The sequence below is a fragment of the Podarcis filfolensis genome, assembly GCF_964270895.1.
Source record: "Podarcis filfolensis genome assembly, chromosome: 3".
NCBI classification, from domain to species: Eukaryota; Metazoa; Chordata; class Lepidosauria; order Squamata; family Lacertidae; genus Podarcis; species Podarcis filfolensis.
Window position 1 is genome coordinate 10,373,500 of NC_139606.1, and position 5,580 is coordinate 10,379,079.

Here is a 5,580-nt window from a genome sequence, read left to right on the forward strand (position 1 = left end):
CCAAAATAAAAGACCACTCTGCAGATGAAAGGACCCTTTCCATTTGCAGAAAGGCAGAGGTGGGCACAACCCATCTCATCCTATTTGCAAGGAAGCTGCTAATTCTCTAAAGTGTACTTTGATCCATAGCTGAATATGTTTCTGCATGATGCATGTCTTTGCATGTTTCTGTGCAAGTGATTTGTGCCAGTGGCGTAGCGTGGGGGGTGCAGGGGGGGCCGGCCGCACCGGGCGCAACATCTGGGGGGGCGCGCTCGCACTCGCAGCTCTCTGCCCCTACCTGGCTCACTCACTCTCTCTCACTGCAGTGCTGGCTGTGCGAATCCGATCCGAGCCGCCGGGTCGCCGCCCACTGTGGAGGGGGTGGGTGCCAGGCGTGCGGTGCAGAGAGAGAGTGAGGGACTATCTGGGGGAGGGACAGTGCAGCGGCCACCCAGCGCAGCGCTGAGCGCGGGAGAGAACCACACCAGACCAGCCCAGGCAGCAGCAAGAAGAAGCTGGCGGCGGCGGCAGGTTAGGGGTTAGGGGGCGCAAATTACTTGCCTTGCCCCGGGTGCTGACAACCCACGCTACGCCCCTGATTTGTGCTCATGTAGAGCAGATTTTGAGGGACACGGGTGGCGCTGTGGGTAAAACCTCAGCGCCTAGGACTTGCCGATCGCATGGTCGGCGGTTCGAATCCCCGCGGCAGGGTGCGCTCCCGTCGTTCAGTCCCAGCGCCTGCCAACCTAGCAGTTCGAAAGCACCCCCGGGTGCAAATAGATAAATAGGGACCGCTTACCAGCGGGAAGGTAAACGGCGTTCCGTGTGCTGCGCTGGCTCGCCAGATGCAGCTTGTCACGCTGGCCACGTGACCCGGAAGTGTCTGCGGACAGCGCTGGCTCCCGGCCTATAGAGTGCGATGAGCGCACAACCCTAGAGTCTGGCAAGACTGGCCCGTACGGGCAGGGGTACCTTTACCTTTACCTTTAGAGCAGATTTTGCTTTTTTAAAAAAAATGGTTACAGTACTTAATTTTACTCTTACACTTCTGTCATTCAAAGGACTTCCTACATCTGCTACTTCTAAGAAGCCATTCATATTTCTAATGGCTCACCTCTTACATGGCTAGTGTTATGTCAGGCGAAATATAATTGTAGGAAGTACCTTTCTCTGCTCAGGGATTCATTAATTCACTTAAGCAAAAGATCTGTATATTTTATCTACCTTTATATTATCTGGCCTGTCTGGATAAGTAAGCAATCCAGCATGGTAGATCTCTGCAATCCAATGCCCCTCTTTAAACGATTTCCCACAGAGCATATAGAATTTGGCTAGTATTCATTGTTAGTCTACCTGCATGTTGAATTATGTCTTTCATCTGGAAGGAAATAACGTTTTGATAAATGATAGGCCCTAAGGCAGGGGTCAGGAACCTTTTTCAGCTGTGGGCCAGTCCGCCGCCCCTCAGACCATGTGGTGGGCTGGACCATATTTTGGGGAGGGGATGAACGAATTCCTATACCCCACAAATAACCCAGAGATGCATTTTAAATAAAAGGACACATTCTACTCATGTAAAAACACGCTGATTCCGAGATCATCCGCAGGCCAGATTGAGAAGGCGATTGGGCCAGATCCGGTCCCTGGGCCTTACGTTGCCTACCCCTGCCCTAAGGACGACAACAGCCTCACCAAATGTTGACCATAACTCTGAGAAAACACTTCGCTAGATGTGGTTCTTGGTTGCTGGACACAGGCCCAGTTTCTTCGTAGATCCATAGTCCTCAGATGTAGTTATTCTAAGGCAGGAGTGAGGAAGCTCCATTCCATGGGACTAACATAGCCTGCCAGCCCTCCCCATTTGGCCCATGGGGCCATTTCAGCCAAGCCACACCCACCTACCCATGACATTAATTGTGGGGCAGGTTAAAGGCAGGGCTTGAGTGAAAGGAACCACTGGTAAATCCCATGGTTGCATGGGCGTAGCCAGGGGGGGGCAGCTGCCCCCACAGATCAAGTAAAATGTTATGTACTGAGATGAATCCTAGAACAATAGGATCCAGAATGCAGCAGTCTGATTGGTCCACAGGAGCCTCCCAATCCAGCTCCAGGTGGAAGTGAATCAGCGACCAGATTGGCCTGCAGGAGCAGCCAACCAGGCTTCTGGAGGAGGTGAATCCGCAACCTGATTGGCCTACAGGAGCAGCCCGGAATTAGCCAATCACACAGGGCCCATTGTGTAAATATTGTATATATAGCTAGATGTTTTGGGGAAAGTTTCGTTCATTGCTACTATGAGCTGAATAAAGAGCATGAAATTCACACTCGACTCTATTTCATAAAACATTGGTTCTGCCCCGCCACAAAAGTCCTGCCCCCCCCAAAAAAATCCTGACGACATCCATGACGGGTTGCAAGCGACTGGGGCCACGTGGAGGGGGGAGGAAGGGAAATGGAGTACCATGTGCATTCAACTTCCTAACAGCTTCCGCATCACCCAGGAGATCACAGCCACAGAGATAATAATAATAATAATAATAATAATAATAATAATAATAATAATAAATTATTTATACCCCGCCCATCTGGCTGAGTTTCCCCAGCCACTCTGGGCAGCTCCCAATCAAGTGTTAAAAACAGTACAGCATTAAATATAAAAAACTTCCCTAAACAGGGCTGCCTTCAGATGTCTTTTAAAGAGAGGATAGCTGCTTATTTCCTTCACATCTGAAGGGAGGGTGTTCCACAGGACGGGCGCCACTACCGAGAAGGCCCTCTGCCTGGTTCCCTGTAACCTCACTTCTCGCAATGAGGGAACCACCAGAAGGCCTTCAGCGCTGGATCTCAGTGTCCGGGCTGAATGATGGGAGTGGAGACGCTCCTTCAGGTATACTGGACCGAGGCCGTTTAGGGCTTTAAAGGTCAGCACCAACACTTTGAATTGTGCTTGGAAACGTACTGGGAGCCAATGCAGATCTCTCAGGACTGGTGTCCTCAGGAAAAGAAGAGCTGTTCCGTTGTCTAGAGAGGTCACTTCCTTGTTTGCATGGAGAAGCTGTTTTCAACGGAGCCCAGTAACGAAGGAGCGCAGCTGGATTGAGGCAAATTTTGCAGCCCTAAGAAGGCTGATCGCCAAAGAATTGATGCTTTTGAATTATGGTGCTGGAGGAAACTCTTGAGAGTCCCATGGACTGCAAGAAGAGCAAACCTCTCCATTCTGAAGGAAATCAGCCCTGAGTGCTCACTGGAAGGACAGATCCTGAAGCTGAGGCTCCAATACTTTGGCCACCTCACGAGAAGAGAAGACTCCCTGGAAAAGACCCTGATGCTGGGAAAGATGGAGGGCACAAGGAGAAGGGGACGACAGAGGAAAAGATGGTTGGACAGTGTTCTCGAAGCTACCAGCATGAATTTGACCAAACTGTAGGAGCCAGTGGAAGACAGGAGTGCCTGGCGTGCTCTGGTCCATGTGGTTATGAACGACTAAACGACTAAACAACAACAACAACAACAAGAATTTTGTGCCTGGGGCAACCGCGCTTGTGCCCCACCCCATGCTACGCCATTGGTAAAACCCCTTGGGACAGCGTTTCCCAAACCCATCTCCGTTGGCTGAATCTAAGGCAGAGACTCCTGCAGCGAGAACAGGACTACCGCAGCTGCTGGAGGAGATGGCACCTCAGCAAGAAAGACCACATTATTTGCCACCTACTCTCAGTTTCACTCTTCCCACCATCTGTCTGATAAAAACTTCAGCTCAAAGCCCTGTAGGGCAATATTGCTAGAGCAAGCATTATATGGACACTTTAAAAATAGAATGGTCTCTCAGCCCCCACCTCAATCCAAGTAAAAGGCCTGAAGGCTCTTTAATTATTAACAGTTTGCTTTGCTTTCGCACTTTAGATTACAAGATCCTTAGAGGCAGGAAACACACCTTAAACTCAAAAGAAAGCCCTGATGGAAGAACCCCATGAGCTAAGTGCACTGCCCCTTGCCCACCGCTTTGCAGAATAATCTCATCCAGTTTGTGTGCACAGCTCCTGGTTGTGATAATGGGGAGCATCAGGGTAGACCAAAGAGATCAGAAGAGACTGTACTGATCTGGGTTATGATCTGGAATCATAGAGTTGGAAGGGACCCCAATGGCACAGCCCCCTACTATGCAGGAATCTCAACTAATATATTCAACAGACACACAAGACGTAACCAGCTGTAAAAAGGTAAAGGGACCCCTGACCATTAGGTCCAGTCATGACTGACTCTGGGGTTGCTGCCCTCATCTCGCTTTATTGGCCGAGGGAGCTGGCGTACAACTTCCGGGTCATGTGGCCAGCATGACTAAGCTGCTTCTGGCGAACCAGAGCAGCGCACGAAAATGCCGTTTACCTTCCCGCTGGAGCGGTACCTATTTATCTACTTGCACTTTGACGTGTTTTCAAACTGCTAGGTTGGCAGGAGCAGGGACTGAGCAACGGGAGCTCACCCCGTCACGGGGATTCGAACCACTGACCTTCTGATCGGCAAGTCCTAGGCTCTATGGTTTAACCCACAGCACCACCCGCGTCCCTACCAGCTGTACGTTTGAATAAATAAGGTATACTGTTTATTCTCTAATCAGTTCGCGCATAAGGTCCATATATGTGTGTCTATTCCACCTGTCTGTTCATAGAGTCCAACAATCCACACGAAAGGTTGATACAGTTCCACAGAATCCTTTCACGGAGTCGTAAGACAAGGATTTCCAGAATATTAGCCTTGTTTCACCGTCCTGGGCTTCATCAGTAGTAGAAACTCTAGGTAATGCAAATAAATACAATATCGTAATCTCTCACATTTTTACAACAAAGATAATATAACCATCAACAACCGTACATACCATATAAGATATCACAGGACAGTGGATCTTATAGCATAGTAATAGCTGGTGTAAGCAGAAGCTTTTACAAAGTAGAGTTATATGGACAAGCACAATATTGATATGAGTAACAAGTGTTGGCAATCCACAGATACAAAATTTCTTTCTTAAAATGACCCATATGATTAGAGAATGAACTGATCCCCTGGGTCTTCTGCTTTCTTCGTTGAACTTTGTGAGCTACTTCTGTTGATATCTACAATTTAATACAATGAATAGTATACCTTATTTATTCAAACGTACAGCCGGTTAGGTCTTGTGTGTCTATTGAATATGTTTCACGTAACCAGAGGAATCTCAACTAAAGCATCCATGACAGTTGGCCAGCCAACCTCTGCTTAGAAACCTCCAAGGAAGGAGAGGGCAACACCTTCTGAAGGAGTCCATTCCACAGCCCTGTCAAAAAGTTCTTCCTGGTGTTTAGTAGGAGTCCCCTCTCTTGTAACTTGAAGCCATTGCTTCGAGTCCTACCCTCCAGAGCAGGAGAAAACAAGCTTGCTCCATCTTCCATGTGAGAGCTCTTGAGATATTTGAAGATGGCTATCGTATCTCCTCTCAGTCTTCTCTTTTCCAGGACAAACACAACCAATTCCTTCATCCTTTCCTCATAAGGCCTGGTTTCCAAACGCTTGGTCATCTTTGTTGCCCTCCTCTGCGCACATTCCAGCTTGCTAGCACCCTTC